This window comes from Triticum urartu, chromosome 2, assembly GCF_003073215.2.
Source record: "Triticum urartu cultivar G1812 chromosome 2, Tu2.1, whole genome shotgun sequence".
NCBI lineage: Eukaryota > Viridiplantae > Streptophyta > Magnoliopsida > Poales > Poaceae > Triticum > Triticum urartu.
This window is the reverse complement of record NC_053023.1, coordinates 219,422,955-219,445,794: the sequence shown is the minus strand read 5'-3', so window position 1 is coordinate 219,445,794 and position 22,840 is coordinate 219,422,955.

Below are 22,840 nucleotides of genomic sequence, written 5' to 3'. Positions count from 1 at the left end.
TGGCTCGCAGTATGCTTGATGAATACAAGACGCCTCCTCGCTTCTGGCCTGAGGCAATTGATACTGCATGCCACATCATCAATAGGGTATATCTTCACAAATTCTTCAGAAAGACCTCATATGAACTCCTCACTGACAAGAAACCTGATGTGAGTTATTTCAAAGTCTACAACGCTAAATGTTGGATTAGAGATCCTCATCACAAATTCTAAATTTGCACCAAAAGCACATGAAGGTTTTATTCTTGGTTATGGAAAGGACTCGCACGCCTACAGAGTCTTCAACACCTATCACCACAAGGTTGTTGAAAGTGTAGATGTGCGGTTCGATGAAACTAATGGCTCGCAAAGAGAGCACCTACCTCCTGTGCTAGATGAAATACCACCTGAGGAATCCATTAAGTTCAAGGCTACTGAGGATGTCATTCCTACCGAAGAATCTGCTGAAGAAGTCATTCCAGAATGTGAAGAACATCATGCTGGTGCACCTGAAGAAAATGGCTCTAAAGAAAATTTTGAGAAAATTCCTCGTCGTCAACCAGCTCATCCTCGCGCCGCAAATGAAGTGTAGATTGAGAGAATCATCAACGACAGCAAAGCACCAGGTCCTCTCACACGCTCAAAAGCTTCACATTTGTCTAACTTTTGTGGGCACTTTGATTTCGTCTCTATCACAGAGCCCACTAAGGTAGATGAAGCATTTCTGGAGCCTGAGTGGATTCAAGCTATGCAAGAAGAATTACATCAGTTTGAGCTCAACAATGTGGGAACTTATCAAGTGACCAATCATCAGCACCAAATGGATCTACCGCAACAAGCAAGATGAAAATGGCCTTGTAGTGAGGAATAAGGCATGGCTTGTAGCTCAAGGCTACACACAGGTTGAAGGAATTGATTTCGATGAAACTTTTGCACCTGTTGCTAGACTTGAAGCTATTCGCATATTACTTGCTTATGCTAACCATCATAATATCATCTTATATCAAATGGATGTGAAAAGTGCATTCCTCAATGGTAAGCTTGAGGAAGAAGTATATGTTGCTCAACCCCCAGGTTTTGAGGATCCAAAGCATCCTGACAAAGTCTTCAGACTCAATAAGGCCCTCTATGGCCTCAAGCAGGCCCCTCGGGCGTGGTATGATACTTTGAAGGAATTCCTCATGAAGAAAGGCTTCAAACCCGGTTCACTTGACCCAACTTTTTTCACCAAAGCTTATGATGATGAATTATTCATGTGCCAAATATATGTTGATGACATCATCTTTGGTTGTACTGACCAACGTTATAGTGATGAATTTGCCTATATGATGAGTGAAGAATATCAAATGTCTATGATGGGAGAATTGAAATTCTTCTTAGGTCTTCAAATTCATCAACAACGAAACGACATCTTCATATCTCAGGAGAAATACCTCAAGGATGTATTGAGGAAATTCGGCATGCAAGATTGCAAAAGCGTCAAAATCCCTATGCCCACAAATGGCCATTTATGCACTGATGAAAATGGTATTGACTTCGATAAAAAGGTATACCACTCCATGATTGGCTCTTTATTGTATTTATGTGCATCTAGGCCAGATATTATGCTTAGTATTTGCATGTGTTCCCGTTTTCAAGCTATACCGAAGGAATCACACCAAAAGGCTGTGAAGCATATTCTTCGATATCTAGCTCACACTCCAACACTTGGATTATGGTATCCCAAGGGCTCGGCTTTTGATCTCATTGGATATTCAGACTCTGACTATGCTGGTGGTCGTGTGGACTGCAAGTCAACATCAAGCACATGCCATTTCCTCAGACGATCTTTGGTATGTTGGTCCTCGAAGAAAAAGAACTGTGTATCACTTTCTACTACTGAAGCTGAGTACATTGCTGTTGGTTCGTGCTATGCTCAATTGCTATGGATGAAGCAAACTCTCAAGGACTACGACATCAATGTGAAGAATGTGCCACTCTATTGTGACAATGAGAGTGCCATCAAGATTGCTCATAACCCAGTTCAGCACTCAAAGACAAAGCACATTCAGATTCGTCATCATTTTCTTCGTGATCCTGTGTTGAAGGGCGACATCTCTATTGAGCATGTAAAGACTGAAGAACAGCTAGCTGATATCTTCACAAAGCCTTCGGATGAGAAGAGATTTAGCAAGTTGCCATGTGAGCTAAATATCTTAGAATCTTTGAATGTCCTTTGAAAAGGACACACATCCTAACACTTATGCAAAATTGATGACTTAGATGTGCAACACACGAAGTAACATTTTTCTTCAATCAATGAAGACTAACCCTCTAAGTGTGAAGAAATTAATGAAGAATTTGATCCTCAGAGCCCTACGACAATTGTACACGGCGTCTGAAATCAACATTCTTATACGGTGGGTTACACCACCAACAAAATTGAAAATCTTCAATTTGAGTTTTTCCTCAGTGTTGAAATTCCTCAATTGTTCGATTTCTTCAACTTTGTGATGTCTTCACTCTCTCCATCGTTATATATATATATATATATATATATATATATATATACACATAAACACTATTCTGTTCACGGGATCAGAATAATATTCTGATCACAACCTGACCTGCCCCGCTAGTAGTACGTTGAACTTCCCTGTGAACTAGGTTGAACTTCCGCCAACATTGCCGAAATGGGGCTTGCAATATACCGTTGGAAAGCTATGGACACCAATATCGTGACCCAAATTAAATTTTTGGCAAAATATAAGCGGTTTAAGAGCAGTTTTGAAAACCGTTTTTCTTCGCAGAAAAAACGTGAATCGTATTTTCGATCGCATTTCTAAACCATTTATCGGAATGAGGCATATAATATGGCGTTGGAAAGCTGCTGCAAAACCGCTTCTTCCACATGTTGAAAGTTTTCTCTAATTCCCTATGGTTAAAGAGTAATCTGAAAAAATGTAAAATTTCGTAAACCGAATAGCTGAGTTCATTTTTTTGATGTCATTTCTCAACGGCTAATCCAATGGAGGCATATGATATGGCGTTGGAAAGCTTATGAAAATGCGCTACTTTTTTATCTTGAAAGTTTTTTTTTCTAGTTTTGAATGGTTTAGGAGTAATTTAGAAAATGGTCCAAGTCCTACCGAGTTCGTATTTTCGAGCTAATTTTTTAACTGTGCGTCCGAATCCGGCAAATGATATGGCGTTGGAAAGCTTGAACAAATGCGAAATTTTTGGTATGTATTGTTTCTCCCAATTCTTTATGATTTTAAGTCAGTTTCGAAAATGGAGAAAAACATATTTTAGCCATAATTTCTACAAACTTTATCGGAATTTGGCAAATAATATACCCTTGAAAAGCTATGGAAAATGCGAAACTTTTTCATGTTGATGGTTTTCTCTGATTCTTAGCCGTTTTCAAGTAATTTCGAAAACGGCAAGATCATTCGTTCTGCCTCTGTCGCGAAACAGATTCTTCGAAAATGCACCGCGTGAAGAACCTGAACTTCTCAGCATATCTACATGAACTTCACTCTGTTTTCGATGTGCTTTTTTTCCTCGCAGATCTCCATCCACTACTCGTAGTTCTCCATCCACTCCTCGGAATTCAACGAGTGATATACCGATGGAAAGCTGTTGTAAACATGCAACTTTCCCGTGTTGATTATTTTCTCATACTCGCAATGGTTTTAAAAGTTTTTCATCTGAAATTCATTCAGTGTAGTAGTTGAACTTCCTGCTGTTGTCAGTTGAACTTCTGTGACGTATTTTCGTCTGTAATTTTATCATCCATTCGTCAGTGTTACACAAATGTTATTTCTTTTGTACAAATTGCTCTCACAATAATTTTTTTAACTTTCTCCAACAAAGGACTTGAACTTATAACAACAAAACTTTTTGCCTTTGTTTCTTATTTTTTAATACAAAATGCACACCGTGTATTACAAGAACTTCTAGCAGTTATCAACCTGAACTTCTCTCGGTTACATGAAAATATTTGAGTTTTTTATGAATTTTTAATCTTATTTTTCTTAATCCTTTTTTATGAATTTTGAAGTGCTCTATTTTTAATAGTTGAAATTCTTGTTATTTTATTTTTGAACTTCTCGTTTCCATTCTTTAATAACGAGGAAAATCTGATTTTTCTATAATCATTGAACTTCTCCATCTTTTTAATATGGACTTACTAGTTTTATTTCTTAATCTTTTTTAATGAAATTTGAAGCGTTATATTTTTAAAAAGTTGAACTTCTTATTTTCTATTTTTGAACTTCTTGTTTCCATTCTTTAATAGTGAGGAAAATTCTGAGTTTTCCATAATCGTCGAACTTCTCCATCTTTTTAATATGGACTTCCTGGTTTTTTTCTTAATCTTTTTTTATGAAATTTTGAAGCACTTTATTATTAAAATTTGATACTCTTGTTATTTAATTTTTGAACTTCTTGTTTCCATTCTTTAATAACGAGGAAAATCTGAGTTTTCTTTAATAACAAGAATTTTTGAACTTCCGAGGGAAGAGCACTTAAACTTTGCCTTTTTATTATATTTTTCTCATACGAAATGCACAGCATGCAATACGTGAACTTCCGACAGTTATCAATTTGGACTTCTCTCTGTTTCGGTTTAAAAAACGAGAAAATTCTTTTAGAACTTTTTTTAGTTTTTCCTTTTTTATTTGAACTTCTTCATTTTAATATTTAGTAACGACAAAACATCTAAGTTTTTTTTACCTTTGAATCTTTTTTTACTTTGAACTTCTTCGAAAAATATGGTTTTACATAAGCAAACAATTTTCTAGGTTTTTAAATTTGAACTTCTAGTTTTTTACCTTCTTGGTTATTTGAAATTGAACTTCTAGGGTTGTCAAATTTGAACTTCTACATTTTTTGACCTTCTCGGTTATTTTAAATTTTAATGTGACGTATTTTCGTTTGTAATTTTCTCATCCATTCGTCAGTGTTACACAAATGATATTCCTTTTGTACAAACCTCTCTCACAATTCTTTTTTAACTTTCTACGACCGAGGACTTGAAGTTACACAAATGATATTCCTGCCGTTTTCGAAAATGACGAGATCATGATTTCTGCCTTCATCGTGAATGGAAATGCACTTCGTGAAGTAGTTGAACTTTTGGGGCATGTATGTTTGAACTTCACTCTGTTTTTGACGTGCTCTTTTTTGCACGGCGTGAAGTAGTTGATCTTCTAGGGCATGTCTATTTGAACTTCACTCTGTTTCACTTTATTGTCTTTCTCTTATAGGAAACACACACCATGTAGTACGTGAACTTCCGGTTGTTATTACTTTGTGATTCTCTCTGGTTTGAGAGAATTATTTTAAAACACAAAAAACAACATCTTTTTTATGTATTTTGGACATCTAAATACATGGTGAACCTCTCTCAGAACTTTTCCTCGCCGAGCACTTGAACTTCTAATAACCATTTTTTCACTAAAATAAACTCTTTTTAGGTGTACCATTTGTTTTAATTTGAGAACCTTGGGTTTTTTAAATATTGATCCACTTCATTATTTTAGTTTGAACTTCTAGTTTTTTAAAGCAGGGAAATTTCATTTGAACTTTTTTTAGGTGTACCATTTATTTTAATTTGAACTTCTTCATTTTATTCTTTAGTAAGAAAAACAATTTGATATCTTTTTTCATTTCATTGGTTGGACGTAAATGATATGGCGTTGGAAAGCTTATGAAAAATTTGATATCCTTTTTCATTTCTACGAGAGGGTCTCTAATTTACTTCCAAACGGTAGTATAAATTTTGAACTACTTTATATTTTTAATTTGGCCTCCTTGGTTTACTCTTTAGTAACGCTGAAAATCCTAATGTAGTAATAAACATCGAACCGCTTCATTATTTAAATGTGAATTTCTAGTTATTATTTAGAAATGAGCAAAATTCATTTTCCAAAAAGGAAAAAATGGTATACCTTTAGAAACTTGCTGAAAAGATATAACTTTTTTCTTGTTAATTATTTTTCTCAAATTTGCCATGGTTTAAAAGATTTTTTAATACGTTAAAACTTGATTCCAACGATATACACCATACGTTTGAATCTTTTATCCAAATAGAGCATATGATATACTGTTGAAAAGCTTGTGAAAGATTTAACTTTTTTCATGTAGACATTTTGTTAAATTCGTTGTTGTTTATAAGAAGTTATAAAAATGCGACATCTTTTTTGTTTTCTTTTTTGAACACATAAGTCTTAGGTTTTTACAAATTTTAAACTTCGTACTTATTTAAATTTGATCTTCTAGGCTTCTTTAGAAATGGAAAAATACGTTTGTATAAACTGTTTGAACTTCCCTTTTTATGTAATATGAGCTTCTTTGTTTTGTAATAAATATTTGAATTTCTCCATTATTTAAATTTGAACTTCTGTTTTTCTAAAACAATAAAAATCCATTTTTTAAAAAACTTTGCTTAAACTACAACCTACTACAAGCCCCATTAGCGCCACATCACACAACTTCTTCTTCTTCAACTGCTGAGTAAATTTCTTAGCTTTTTTATTTGTATACTATAACTTGTACACATATTACTGAACGGACAAAATTACTGTAATTAAACTGCCTCACAAATGAAACTTAAGTCGGATGCTCAAACATATAGAAACAATCAACAATTTTAGATAGTGACGTAAACCTTTAGACAGAGCAAAAATTTGATTGGTGGACTTGGACAAAGCGATGTTCTTTTTACCCCCATTTGTTATTCTCTATATAAAACCAACAGGGATCTTATCCTTTTGAGCAGTGAACTTGCGATCTCCAACTCACCATTTTCTTTTCCGTCTTCTTCCTGACATGCCCATATCCCAAGATCTACTAGTGCTAGCAAGCCACACGTGAGTAGTTTGGCCTTCAGAGCAGATTTTTGGCTACAGTGCACTGAAAAAGCTCTCTGCATGTACTAAAAAATATCTTTGAACCCTCGTTTCCCCATTATCTCTTAACTGCATTCTGCCTAAAATCTTCCGTCTGATTTGCTGTCCAAAATAGGATGAGCCGGTTCGTCATGGTGGTGCCTGAAGCACAAGGCTCGATAGAAGCACCCAAGAAGAATTAGCACTCCACGGCATCGATGCATTTTGGAGAAGAAAACTCATGTTTTCCAATATTAAAGGACCAGTGAAAATGAACTAATATATCACAACATCAACTTTTTTGCACCTGCAAGTACGTCTGAACTTCAGACAAGAAAATCACCTAGAAAATGGACCTTGTGGGGGCGCTGATGTGCTAGGCAGCCACACGCCATTGTTGTCGGGCGGGCGAGTTGGATCTGTACGCCTCATGCAGCCTGTACACGAGAAAATGGTCAAGAGTAGCTTCCTTATCCATTGCTGAACCTGCAAGTCGACGAAGAAGTCCTCCAGGCATCTCACTGATGGATGACCATGAGAGGCGGCTCGAACTTTTTAGTTCATGCATTTGAACGGGCTTGCGCTACTGAATCGAACTTCCTGTAGCATCACAGAGACGAACAAGGGCCGTGAGACTAGGCACCAGCGGCGCGCCCACATCATGTACTTGCCCGGCTCCGTTGCATCTCGTCGGCGACATCCTATATGCCGCTCTCACTCTCATGACAGTACATAGTCTTGTCCCGCTAGCCGGAGGAGCAGGACGACACTGCGGGCCTCGCACGTGATCTGGCAGCAGTTGCTGCAGGGGCCGAGCAAGTCGGGAGGAGGAAGGGTTCAGCACGGGTGCGCGCGGCTGCGCATGAGAGTAGGCGGGGTGCAGGGTAGGGACCAACCGCGGCGCATGGGAGCAAGTGGGGTTCTGGGTAGGTACGCGCGGCGGCGCATGGGAGGAGCGGGAGGGGTTGAAGTCCAAACCCACCTCGCCCTGAAGGAAGGGGCCAGCCTTGCGCCGGAAGGAGGCGGGGGCGACGGCGTGCTAGGAGGAGGTGGGGGTGGCGGCCTTGCACCGGAAGAAGGCGACGGCGTGCTAGGAGGAGGTGGGGCGGCGGCCTTGCACCGGAAGAAGGCGGGGCGGCGACGCATCGGGAGGTGGCGGGGCCGGCGGTGCGCCCGCTCGCCCGAAAGGAGGAGGGCCCCGGGGGCGCGTCGGAGCAGGGTGGGCCGCGGCCGGAGGTGGTTGGCGGATTAGGGGAGGTCGCAGGGGTAGGATGGCGACGGGAGGGACGGAGATAAGGTTTGGGGCGCTTTGCGCTATTTCTGTTCCCGCCCGATCTCAGGAACATGTCGTGGCCCTATATAGGGGGGCTGTGATCCAAATAACTATTCTAATCCTGGGATTAGAAAAGTGCTGTCCTATATATATGAGTTTATGTCCGCCAACCACCTCCGGCCGCCGCCCACCCTCCCCCAATCCGAAAATTTATATATATGAGTTTATGTCCACTACATCATTCACTAATTTCTAATCTTCAAGTAGCCTTTACTGCTAAGTGAATGTGATCGGACCCTTCCCCCTCTATGCTATACTCAACCCAGTCTGTTCACAAATTCTTCATCTGCGTTCCATTTGAAACTCGTTCAAAATCTTCACTGTGTCCTTCTCACCTGAAGAATTTGCGAACGAAACTTTAAAACTTTATTATCTAAATTTTCGCCTTTTTGCCGCCTAAACCGTTCCACATCCCACGATAATACTTATCTATTCACCCACGATCTCACACGATCGCCACCGCTCTGTACGTGGTTGACACATGTCACTAGGATGAGATGGGTCAGGGGCACGTTCGTCCATTTTCCTCGAGCGAGCGGTTTTTCACCTCGGCTATATATACCCTTCACCCTCCTCAGACTATTTTTACTCCGCTCGACCTCACTCCCTCACTGAAGCTCTCAAACCTAGCGCCGCCACTACTTCCATCATCGCCGGTGTGGAAGAGCTTCACTGCCTCGACCTCGTCGCATCGTACTCGCGCCGGCCGCGGATTTCTTCACTCCGCCGCTACAGTAGCTGTCTTCCTCCGCCAAGTTAGGGCATGGAAGATCCGGATAGACGAACTTCCAATCTACTATTCCGAGTTCATCGTGTTCTTTGTCAAGGGTAATTAAAATTTACTTTTACCGCCCTTGTTGATCCTAATGATTTCCACAAATCTTCAAAAGGTGTTTATTCTTCAATATTCACACTCTAAACACCTCACATGAACGTCTGTTCTTGATCTGTTTCTCTAAGCAACATTTTTCTTCAAGATTCCTCAATTGTGTGGATTTTCAATCTATACAACTCTGGAACCTAAGTCGAAGAACGCTTAGTGAAATTCCTCAAGACACATCCGGTCAAATTCCTCAAACTTGTTCTTTCCGCAAAAACTTATGAGAATGCATATGACCTCTCCAAATTCTTCGCACCTATACTCTGTTCATAGGTACTCATGTCCACTGCTGAATCACTAGGTTCTCATCAACTTAACTCATTTGCAGCGTTCCTTGAAGAAAAGTTGCATACCTCGCCAAAGAACTCAATTGTTCAAAATCCTCATTGAAGAAAATGGCTGACGGCAAGAAACCTCAGAAGGGAGGCAAGAGATTGGAAGTCAACACTCCATTTGAAATCCCTAAAGATATCTATGATGGATATTGCACACCCCCTGAGGAAACCAAGAATGAGCGCAAAGTGCGCATTCAGAATATTGAGAGGAGATGGGCACGGGAATGGTGGGAGTACATGTATATAACTCCAAAGTACATGAAGAAATTTGCTCTTTACCCTCCTTGCCCAAGACCTCCATTGGCACCTGGCCAAGAAGCTGATCCCACTAGCCTCAAGCGTGGTGAGTACTATCCTGATGAATGGGCAAAACGGCAAGCGAAGCTAGCCAAAATGGCTAAGGAAGCAGCGAGGAAATTCAATGAAGACTCTGCTGCTGCTGCCACTGCTGAGGCCTCTGCTAGCAAGACCAAGAAGGCTATGCCCAAGAAGCCTGCACATAAGCCTAGTGCCTCTGCTTCAATGCCCTCACGGCCAAGCACCTCAGCAATGCCCTCACGGCCCAATTATGCAAAACGCTCATGGCAAATTCCTCATGCTGCTCCAGCTGCTCCAAAGTCTTCAACTCCTCCTCCAAAGTCCTCAGCACCCGTGCATCTTGCCTCGTGTCAAAGGACCAAAGGCATCTCAATTGCCTCAGGAGCCTCAACAAGTTCTTAAGCTCCTCCGTAATCCTCAACTGGCCCCACTATACTGAAGACAAAGGCCACTGCTGGACGAGGCACTAGACCAAGTCCTCATAAGAAGCAGGTTGCCTTTCATGCGCACTACAAAAAGAAGACACATCCGTGACATTTTGGGCCGAACGAATTTTTTTTCTGTCATACATATGACACTTCTATGACGATAATTGTGACAAAACCCGGTATCATCATAGATGTGGTGGGCTCCTACTTCTATGACAAAAAATCATGACAGAAAATGGGCTTTTCGTCCTGGGCGGGCCGTAGACGCAGCTGCATGACATTCTTTGGGCCATCCATGATGGAAAAAATCGTGGTAGAAGTGAGGGGGAGGAAAATTTCGGGGAATTCCCGGTTACGGTGGAAGGTCGGGAGCCGAGCGATGCACGTTTCTCTCGTACACGTACGCGCGTGTGTGCGAGGCATTGGCTCTAACTGAATCCGAGCGAGGCATTGGGCTCTAACTGAACCCGAGCGATTGCATTGCAGGCTACGCGTTACTGAACCCAAGCGATCGATCGATGGCTGTTAACTGAACCCAATCGAGTGATTCCTTCGCTACTGCTGCTAACTGAAGCCGATCGATGGGATGAACAGTGAGCGTTGCAGAGGGGGGGTGGATGAACAGTGAGCGGTGGTGTTGCCTCCGGATGAACAGGACCCCATGGTGTGGTGGAGGGCTGGATGAACAGTAGACGATGGAGGGGTGCCCGTGGAGGGGTGGTTGAACAGGACCCCGTGGTGTGGAGGGCTGGATGAACAGTAGACGGTGGAGGGGTGGTTGAACAGTAGCCGGTGGAGTAGCGCGCGGTGGGGGCTGGATGAACAGGAGCCCGTGGAGGCTGGAGGAGATCGACGGTAGCCCGTGGAGGCTGGAGGAGGTCGACGGTGGAGATGAACAGTATCCCGTGGAGTCCCGTTTTGCGGTACGCCACACACCCACCGATGAACAGGACCCCCGTTTCGATCGTAGCGCTCCAACACAAGTCCGTTTTGTCCGTTTTGCGGTACGCCACACCCCTCCCGATCAACAGGACCCCCGTTTCGACCGTAGGAGGTCCATTTCCTCCATTTTGCGGTACGCCAGACCCCTCCCGATGAACAGGATCCCGTTTCAAACGCGGCCGGTCGAACACAAGGCCATTTCCTCCGTTCTGCGGTACGCTAGGCCTCGTTTCCATCACCTGTTCCGTCCAAGCCTTCCCGATGAACACGACGCATTCCGTTGCCTCCCCATGAACATGACGCATTCCGTTGCCTCCCCATGAACACGACACATTCCGTTGCCTCCCCATGAACACGACGACGACGCTATTTGTCCGTTCTGACCCAGCCATGTACACGAGCCCTGGTCGTACGTATGCGCGAGTAGGCGTTCGAGACCCCGCCCGTATGTACACATACGTGGCCGTATTTTCTTTCTTGCACCCTGGCCGCTGTACGTACGTGTACATGCTACGTGCGCGCCTCTACTACGACACGTGCGCGCCTCTACATCGACCAGTATATATGTACGTACACGTTCGCGACCAGAATGACAATGCTACGTACGCTTCGACCAGGTGGGTCCCGACTGTCAGGCAGTTCCTTGCGTGCGAAGATGTAGCTGGTGGGTCCCAGCAGTCAGGGAGGTGAAATACGATGGCCCGTCCGGTGGGTCCCCGCTGTCAGGTGGAGGAATAATTATTTTGCACGTAATAAGGAGGCACTTCCTTGCTGCGGCCGTGGACCCAGCTGTCAGCCTCTCCCCGTACAGTCCACGTCCGATGGAAGCCGTTCCTTGACCACGTTGACCACGCCGCGCCGGGAGCACCAGGGCGGTGGACGACGGCGAGGCCTAGGAAGGGGACGATGCAGAGCTGGGGAAGACGCGGCAGTGGATGCCCATGCGTAGAGGAGTACGAGGGTTCACTGGTTCGCTGCGGTGTGAGGCCACCGTCGCTGCAGAATAACAGGGGGTGTGGGTGAGTAGAGGGATGGCCTGGCCAGCGATGGGAGTAGTACGGGGCGGTGAGGCCTCCGCCGCATCGCAGCCGGCCACGGGAGGCAGTAGCACGAGGCACGACCGGTGCTGGTTTGGGCGGCTGGAGCAAGAAGACCAGAGGTTGAAGAAGCACTACGGCCGTTGGATGGACATCGTACGGTCACTGGAGCTAGAATCGTGCATATTGACTAAGTTGACAAAGCCCGCCGTCCCTGTCAACTTAGTAGGCCCACAAGTCAGCTTCCCACCAAGGTGGGTCCCAGCTAGGAGGGGGGTATTCATTTTTTTGAGCGTAATAAGGAGGCACTTCCTTGCGTGCGAAGATATAGCTGGTGGGTCCGAGCTGTCAGCGGCGATAACGTTTTTTTCGCGAAATACAGAGGCCCTTTCGGTGGGTCCCTGATGTCAGGTGGAGGAATCATTATTTTGCACGTAATAAGGAGGCATTTCCTTGCATGCTGCCATGGACCCAGCTGTCGGCCTCTCCACATACAGTCCACTTCAGATGCATGTCGGTCGTTGACCATGTTGACCAGGCCGCACCGAGAGCACCAGGGCGGTGGACGACGGCGAGGCCTAGGAAGGAAACGACACAGAGGCAGGGAAGACTCGGCAGTTGTTTCCCACGCGGAGGGGAGTACGACTGTACGAGGGTTTACTGGTTCGTTTTTCATCGCCGGAGAATAACAGCAGGTGTGGGTGAGTAGAGGGACGGCTAGGCCAGCAATGGGAGTACGGTGGGGCGGTGAAGCCTGTGCGGCAGCACAGCCGGTCACGGGAAGGAGGGAGCAGGCAGTCCCGCCGGTGCTTGTTTGAGCGGCTGGAGCAGGAAGAGCAGAGATTGAAGAAGCACGACAGCCGTTCGATGGACATCCAACAGTCACTGCTTGTGCGTCAACCTTTTTTAGGAAAGCCTCAAATCTGTGGAAAACAGCATACAACCCATCTGCCATTATTTCTAATAATTCAGCGCATTTGCTAATTCTTAAGGTTGTTTTTTGGAGCCCATATTCTTTTTGTTAGCATTACAGCCCATATTGTGGCCACGGTTAAAAAATTAATGAAATTTTGCATATTTCGGTGCGGTCCAAACTGTTTTTAATCCTGAAATTTCGACTCACATTCAAACTGATTTCAAAAATAAATGTATATCAATATAAAATCCAACAAATTCTCCACTCATAAAAATTAATGTAATTTAAAATTTTGAAATTAAAAAAAGATATTTTAAAATAATTGCCGGTTTGATGTGTTTTAAAAATGTACATCCCATTTCTCATTACTAATGGGCCATTTTCTCGGCCAGCCGAATGAAGCTCTCCTCATCTTGAAAGATTTGCAGCCCAACAGGCCTGACAAAGCGACTTACTTGGCAAATCACAAAAAAACTGGGCTGTGGCCGTGGACCCAGCTGTCAGCCTCTCCACGTACAGTACTCTTCCGATGGAAGTCGGTCGTTGACCACATTGACCACGCCGCGCCGAGAGCACCAAGGCGGTGGACGATGGCGAGGCCTAGGAAGGAGATGACGCGGAGCCGGGGAAGACGCGGCAGTGGATGCCCACGCAGAGAGGAGTATGAGGGTTCACTGGTTCGGCTGTCGCGTGAGGCTGCCGTCGCCGCGGAATAACAGGGGGTGTGGGTGAGTAGAGGGATAGCATGGGCCAGCGGTGGGAGTAGTAGGGGGCGGTGAGGCCTCCGCGGCATCACAGCCAGCCACGAGAGGCAGGAGCACGCGGCACGACCGACATAGCTTTGGGCGGCTGGAGCAAGAAGACCAGAGGTTGAAGAAGCACTACGGCCATTGGATGGACATCGTACGGTCACTGGAGCTAGAATCATTCATATTGACTAAGTTGACAAAGCCCTCCATCCTCGTCAACTTAGTAGTCCCACAAGTCTGCTTCCCACCAGGTTGGGTCCCAGCTAGCAGGGAAGTATTCATTTTTCTGTGCGTAATAAGGAGGCACTTCCGGTGGGTCCAACCTGACAGCGGGGGGGGGGGGGGGCCCAGCCTGGCGGGGGGGGGGGGGGGGATGTTTTTTTTCGCGAAATACGATGGTCCGTCCGGTGGGTCCCAGCAGTCAGGGGCAAACGTTTTTTTCGCGAAATACAGTGGCCCGTCCGGTGGGTCCCAGCAGTCAGGGGGAAACGGTTTTTCCGCGAAATACTGGTGGCCCGTCCGGTGGGTCCCTGCTGTCAGGTGGAGGAATAATTATTTTGCGCGTAATAAGGAGGCACTTCCTTGTGGCTGTTGTGGACCCAGCTGTTAGCCTCTCCATATATAGTACTCTTCCGATGGAAGTTGGTCGTTGACCACATTGACCATGCCGCGCCGAGAGCACCACAGCAGGGGACGATGGCGAGGCCTAGGAAGGGGACGACGCGGAGTCGGGGAAGACGCGGTAGTGGATGCCCACGCGGAGAGGAGTACGAGGGTTCACTGGTTCGGCTGCGGTGTGAGGCTGCCATCGCCGCAGAATAATAGGGGGAGTGGGTGAGTGGAGGGATGGCCTGGCCAGTGGTGGGAGTAGTATGGGGACGGTGAGGCCTTCGCGGCAGCACAGCCGGCCACGGGAGGCAGGAGCATGCGACACGACCGGTGCTGCTTTGGGCGGCTGGGGCAAGAAGACCAGAGGTTGAAGAAGCACTACGGCCGTTGGATGGACATCGTTGACCACGCCGAGCTGAGAGCACCAAGGCAGTGGACCACGGCGAGGCCTACGAAGGGAACGACACGGAGCCGGGGAAGACATGGCAGTGGCTGCCCACGCGGTGGAGAGTACGAGGGTTGACTGGTTCGGCTGCCATCGCCGGAAAATAACAGGAGGTGTGGGTGAGTAGAGGGATAGACAGGCCAGGGATGCGAGTATGATGGGGCCGTGAGGCCTTCCCGGCAGCACTGCCGGCCACGGGAGGCAGGAGCAGGCGGTTCTAACGGTGCTAGTTTGGGCGGCTGGGGCAGGAAGATCAGAGACTGAAGAAGCACGATTGCCTTTAGATTGACATCTAACGGTCTGACGCTGGTAGAGTCGATTGTTGACTAAGTTTTTTTTTGAAAAACCTTGTGTACGCATGAACTTAGTAGGCCCACAAGTCAGCCTCCAAATCTGTGGCAGAGAACATAAAGCCCATTTGCTATTTTTTATAATTTGCAGCCCATTTGCTAATTCTTAAGTAATTTATTACAGCCCATTTTCTGCACAGGACCACGGTCAAAAAGTCCAACCTTATTTTTCATATTTCGGTGGAGTCTGAACTGTTCTAATCCCGAAATGATAAACATTTTTTAAGAACTTATTGATTTGCCAAAAAAATCATTTTGTTTTTGTAAGCAAATAAGACGTGGGACAATTTAGTTGGTTTAAGGGGAAACCAGTGGTAAAAAAATCAGCGCTGGGTGGGAAAAACAACAAAAATAAGGATGTAAATATGAAAAGGGATTTTTATGTGTTTTCAATATAATGATACGTGTATATGAACTAGTAAAACTATAGGTAGAGATTAGAAAACAGATGTAGGACATGCGTTTCGAGAGGAAAATAGAACTGGGCTGTGTGTTTGATTCAGTAAAAAAACTGCTTGCGGATGTTGTAAGACAAAATATAACTAACGCTGGCGGGCTAGAGGCCAGTTGATACCTGCTGGATCTTTGTGCCCCGTTGTCGTCATGGGCTGGGCCTGTTAAAAACAAAACAACCCTGGGCAATCTACAGCCCAGTTGAAACTTGCTCGGCCTAAAAAAAAATATACGTGCTCAATAAACGAGAGAATTCTGCAAGTACAGACTGATAACTGGGATGCAGCACGGATATTGTTTTTTTTATCGTGATAATAAGTGCATGCACTTGTTTCGAAAAAATTGGAGAACTGGGAATTCGAACGACGGGTGCTTATGCTACCCATCAAATAAAAATCAGGTGCCTGAAAATTCGTTTCGAAATAAATGATTCAGCTTTATATCCACGTCGACCCTCGGCATGATGGTTGGAAGCAAATGCAAGTTCATACCAAAAGATCGTTAACAACAATACCAACTTGCAGACGACAAGGTAGTACAACTACCAATACCAAACTAACTTATAATCTTTTTACTCCTGACCCTAGTGTTCGTCTGGTAGAAAATCTTGCAGAGGACCAGCTCACGCTCCTTCTCTTGCTCCATGTCCCTGAGGTGGTACTTGTGCATCACCCAGTTGGTCCTCTGTTGGTCGAAGTTGTTGTTGGTGTGCAACACCAGAACCTTTTTTGCTGCTCGTCTGCCGGCCGTTGACCATCACCGGCAAGGTATTGCTGGTCTTGTGCCACATCACGTGCATGCCGCACTCCGACTGTATCTTGCGACGCGTCCACGCGCCCCTTTTGAACGCCCTGGAATTGCGCTGGAAGAAATGCTTCCGTAGGCCACTCAGTGTGATAGCTGCAGTATTGTGGAATACAGGTTTTAGTGTACCTAGTTGGCATTTTCATAACATCTTTGGCATGTTGCAGTCACTTGTTTCACTTTTTATTAACTGTCAAATTGTAATTGCTTCACCAGCTCTGCGTCTAAAAAGAAAAATAGAGCTATAAACAAAGGAATATGTTTGTGCAAGTAGACGGCCGATCGGTGTCTTACCTGGAAGTTTCTCAGGTTGGGTGTAACATATGCCGTGCTCGCTGTCGATGGTTGGTATGAACAAATCGATGAGAGACTGAAATCTCGCGCTGTCAGCACTCACTTTGGCCTCAAGGTGCTCGATCAGCTCCTGATCCGCTTGACGCCAGCCGGCAGCACGGGCCAATCCTTCTTCGACTTGCATCGGTAATTCCAGTTATATGGTACTCAATGTATGATCAATCGACTGTTTTAAGTGAATGATGAAAGATTTTGACAGATAAGTGCTACTCCAAATTTGAAGTCCAGAATACCCAAACACGCCGCCGGGATTCTTGTGTCACCTCATGCACAGCGTGTTGTCACGTCAATTCAATGTGTGGACATGATGAATAATTTGACCGACGTATACTAGTACTGCTACTGTACTACTTACTAGTCGTATTTAGTGTCACAATTTATACATAGGTTTAACTAACAAGTATGCACTTATATATATACATATATAGGGTAACACTATTCTGATCCTGGGATCAGAATAGTTATTTGGATCACGACGAGCGCTATATAGGGGCGACGCACATGTTTCTAAGATCGCAGAAACGCCAAAAAAAGAAAAATTGGTCGGTCCATCCATCAAACCCCTCCGAGCGGCCCACCCTCCTTCCTGTACCACCTCTCCCCCGATCCTCCCGACCACCTCCCGCCGACGGCCACCTGGCCCCAGCGTCACCCACCGCCGCCACAACCTCCCCCTAGCCTGCCGTGTGTCCTGGCGCCACTGGACCCCCGCACGACCGCGTTACCGGATTCCCGTGATCCCGCGCACAGCCGAGACCCGGCATCCCTATGCACCGACGCGGCCCCTAGATCCACTTCGCGCCGCCGCCGGAGCCCCGCGTCGCGCCGCCGCCGGAGCTCCACTTCGCGCGCCACCAACCTACGACGGGGCTCCTGTCTTCCGCCTCCTCCTTGCTGCCCCGCCTGCTTGCGCCTTCTGCCTCCTCCCTGTGGGGCTCCGCCACCATCAGCCTCCTCCTAGTAGGGCTCCACCATGGCAGCACCAACGGCGCTCGTCGCTGCTTCCTCCGGCTATCATGTGTTCGGGCTCATGCTCCTTCTTGGCGGCGAGGGCCTTGCCTGCGGCGGCCTTTTGGGCAAGGGGCGCTGCGCCGGAGGAGGAGGAGCGGTGGAAGAGGAGCGCGACACCGCAGCCGATGAGTACGGGGACGGAGGCGGTGAAGTAGGCTGGCGAAGTTCGCCGGAGCATGTTACTAGCAGGGAGAGGTCCACGACGAGGTGGCAGGGAAGTTCGCCGGAGGGTCAGCGATGATGGGAGTCTCCATGCAATGGGCGCTGCACTTGGTCTGCTCGACAGCTGCCATTGTGGTTGTACTTGGACGGCTGCAGATAGTGCAACCGAACAGCCATGTGTGTTTTTGGAAAATCTATACTTGGACGACTGCAGATGCTGCAAAAGTTTGGTTTCAGGTGTCTTCACAAATTCTGGCATAATCTGCATAGATCTTTCCTCACTTAATGCTTCCAGTTTTATGTGTGCTACTACGCACTGCATGTGTTTGTGTTGATGCGTAAGTGTGTGAGCACTCTTGTACGTTCTCATAGCTTTGGAGAAAACAAAGTACGGGTAGTTTTAGCCATGGAGCCGCCACATGCTGCATGCCTCTTCTGGTTTGCCATGTTCCTCGTGGAGGAAAACAACATCAAAGGCGCTGGCACGGCCAGCGCGGATGCCGCCACCTCTCCCCGGGGCTCACCGGCAACGGTCCCAGGATCTTGCTGGAACACTGGTCAAGCGCAACACTACTTCCCAACACATACAAACCCAGACAGAAGTTCAAATGTAAATGTGTGATGCCATCTTGTTCATGCTCACTGTTGTAGTAGCAGAGAGACCAACTATGTTCCTGCTCCATCGTTTATTTCTCCTATTTATTTCTCTGACCATTTTCCCAATGTCTGAATGCTTTCCTCATAGGATCTAGAGAACAAAAGAACAACTCTGCTCCTGCTCCATCTACCTGGCCATTGTAGTTTCTCTTTCATCCAATTATTATGTGTTGCTTGTGCGCATGCGTTCGACCAAAAGAATAATAGAATGTATGAAGAGAGCACATGCGGTGGTGAGTGGGTAAGGAGGAAGTCAAAATCCGTTACTTTTCCCGTGGATTTTTTAAAACCACCATTTCTATGCAAAAATTTGTACATAAAAAACACTATGGAAAATCCCTGCTTCTAATGTTCTTGTCACTTGTTTTGAAGATGCACATCATGAAGTTCAAATCTAAAAAATAGAGCAGTGCGATGGTTATAAAAAATTCAGATTTTCCTCATTATTAAGGAATGAAAACAAGAAGTTCAATTATAAAAATTAGTTCAATTGCATGTTTTAAAATGACTAAAAATGACGTCCGACCTTCAATTAAGTTCATATTTCAGAAATTCTTAAGTTCACGTGTACCACATACTGAAGAAATTCATCTATGAAAAAAAACAAAAAAGCCTAAAAATGTCGCAAGACAAAAAAAACATCAAATGATATAACATAGTAAGTTCGTAGAAAGTGGACAAAACATAATTTTGTTTTGTAAGTTTAACCATTTCTAAAAAAATACCTTGAAGTTCAAATTTAAATAACAGGGCGGTTCAATGTTTATAATAAACCTGAGATTTTCCCCGTTACCATAGAATAATCCAAGAAGTTCAAAAATAAAAAATGCTGCAGTTCGAAAAGTTTATAAAAAATGGCGTTTCTACATTTAACAAAAAAATGGAGAAGTTCAATTTTATATTGCGGGACGTCCGACCTCCAACTACATGTTTTAAAATGGCAAAAAATGATGCCCGACCTTCAATTGCGTGTAATACGACGTATACACAAAAATACGATAGAAGTTCATAGTGAAAACAACGAGAAGTTCAAGTACTGCAAGGAATGCATTTCAGATGGGAATAAAAGTATAAAAAAATAAAAACTTAAAAGGTTTGTTGAAAGAAGTTCAAGTGCTCTGTGCGGAGAAGTTCAAAAATTCTTGAGAGAGAGGTTCACCTTGTATTTCCATGTTCGATTTTTCCGTATAAAAATCGAATACAATTCTTTACTCAAAAATATAAAAAGGTGAAGTTCAAATTGAAATAATAGAGAAGTTCGGAGTTTATTAAAACCTAGGATTTACCTGTTCAAAAAATAAAAACACAACGCCTTTTTTTGCACTTTTAAAAAGAACTCATAAATGAAAAAAAATGGTTGCTAGAAGTTCAAGTGCTCGGCGAGGAAAAGTTCAAAAATTCTTGTGAGAGAGGTTCACCGTGTATTTAGATGTCCAAAATACATAAAAAGATGTTGTTTGTTGTGTTTTAAAATAATTCACTCAAACCAGAGAGAAGTTCAAAGTGATAACATCCAGAAGTTCACGTACTGCATGGTGTGTGTTTCGTATAAGAAAAATACAATAAAGTGAAACAGAGTGAAGTTTAAACAGACATGCCCTAGAAGTTCAACTACTTCACGCGGTGCAAAAAGCAACACGTCAAAAAACAACACGTCAAAAAATAGAGTGAAGTTCAAACAGACATGCCCGAGAAGTTCAACTACTTTACGCAGTGCATTTCTATTCACGATGAAGGCAGAAATCATTATCTCGTCGTTTTCTAATTTACTTCAAAACGACAGTAATATCATTTGTGTAAGTTCAAGTGCTCGGTCGAAGAAAGTTAAAAATAATATTGTGAGATAGGTTTGTACAAAAGAAATATCATTTGTGTAACACTAACGAATGGATGAGAAAATTACAAACAAAATACGTCACGGAAGTTCAACATGAAAACAACAGGAAGTTCGACTACTATAGTGAATGAATTTGAGATGAAAAACTTTTAAAACTGTCGCGAGTATGAAAAAATGATCAACACGGTAAAGTTATGTGCTTACAGCAGCTTTCCACTGGTATATCACTTGCTCAATTCCGGTGAGTAGATGGAGAGTTACGAGCAGTGGATGGAGACCTACGAGCAAAAAAATCACGTGAAAAACAGAGTGAATTTCAGGTACACGCGCCGAGAAGGTCAGGTTCTTCACGCGGTGCATTTTCGAAGAATCTATTTCGCGACAAAGGCAGAACGCATGATCTCGCCATTTTCGAAATTACTTGCAAACGTCTAGGAATCAGAGAAAACCATCAACATGAAAAAATGTCGCATTTTCCGTAGCTTTTCAGCGGTATATTATTTGCCCCATTCCGATAAAGTTTGTAGAAATTACGGCGAAAATACGTTTTTCGCCATTTTCGAAATTGACTTAAAACCGTAAAGAATTGGAGAAACAATGCATACCAAAAAGTTTAGCGTTTGTTCAAGCTTTACAACGCCATATCATTTTCTGCATTCTGACGCACGGTTAAAAAATTAGATCGAAAATACGAACTCGGTAGGACTTGGACCATTTTCTAAATTATTCTTAAACCATTCAAAATTAGGAAAAAAAAACTTTCAAGATGAAAAAGTAGCGCATTTTCATAAGCTTTCCAACGCCGTATCATATGCCTCCATTGGATTAGCCATTTAGAAATGACATCGAAAATACAAACTAAGCTGATCGGTTTACGAAATTTTATGTTTTTTCAAATTACTCTTTAACCATAGGAAATTAGAGAAAACTTTCAACATGTGGAAGTAGCAGTTTTGCAGCAGCTTTCCAACGCCATATTATATGCCTCATTCCGATAAACGGTTTAGAAATGCGATCGAAAATACGATTCACATTTTTTGTGCGAAGAAAAATCGGTTTTCAAAATTGCTCTTAAACCGCTTATATTTTGCCAAAAATTTAAGTTGGGTCATGATATTTTTGTTCCATAGCTTTCCAACGGTATATCGCAAGCCCCATTTGGGCAATGTTGGCGGAAGTTCAACCTAGTTCACAGGGAAGTTCAACGTACTACTAGCGGGGCAGGTGAGGTTGTGATCAGAATATTATTCTGATCCCGTGATCAGAATAGTGTGCACTTGATCTCCATCATCATTATCAGTACATCCTACGCAGGTGAGTTAGGATGCACTTGATCCCAAGAAGGTATCTATCCTTCAAACCAGAGGAGTGCTTCAAACTAACAACAGTACATAATATCCAACAAAAGTGGGTCGTGCTACAGCAGCAGAATACATGGCTTAGTCTAGATATCAACACGAATCAAGTTGTGCATATTTGCTGTTGGCATGAACCACATCACCGCATGTCGGGTTTGCAAAAGCCATCCATCGCATGGAAGCTTGATGCCTTTCACACACTGAAGATTATCTGGCAACAAGCTGTGTCGACGAATCTCTGGATATGGTGATTCATGAAAGCCATGGTATGATGTGTAAACACAGCCCCCCTCGCGAATGGAAGTTGCATAGCACAGTAATCATCGCCGGTGATATGATCGATGATTGGTTGGATGATCGGATAATTGAGCCCGAGGAACAAGGAGTGGTTGCCGAGGCTGTAAACCCGCCTCCAGTTGAATACGCCTGGCCCAACGGAGCTGTGATCTTTCTCGAACACGAAGCAGCCATAGCCATCAATGGCACGAACGCCCCACGCATTGTACTGCATGTGGTTTGATGTAATGGTTAGGTCAATTTGGTACGTGCGAATGAGCATCAAATGACCGTCGTCAGCTGAACGAGCGATAAACCACCACCCATCAGCTGGTATGATTCCAGGTCCTGGAATCATGAAGGCCAGCGCATTTGCGTCTGCTGCAACAATTCAAATTGGAGACCAAAAGGACAAAAATAAACAATCATGTTCAGAGTATGTATGGAATTAAGATTATTATAACAGTGACACATATCATAGATAGAGAATTGCAATGCCGTGGTCATAATCATACCCCAAGTTAAAAAAATAAGCCAATGGCTTTCATATTCTAGCAATATGTCATGGTTCATACAACATGTAACAATGAGAGGAAAATAGCTATGACAGCTCCTACTCATATTCTACCATAGCACTTACTACTACTGTTCTCATATCAACTCTAAGCAATAACATGTGTTGTTATAAAAATCTTGTAAACGAGAGTAACATATTGCAATCATGATGTTATGCTCA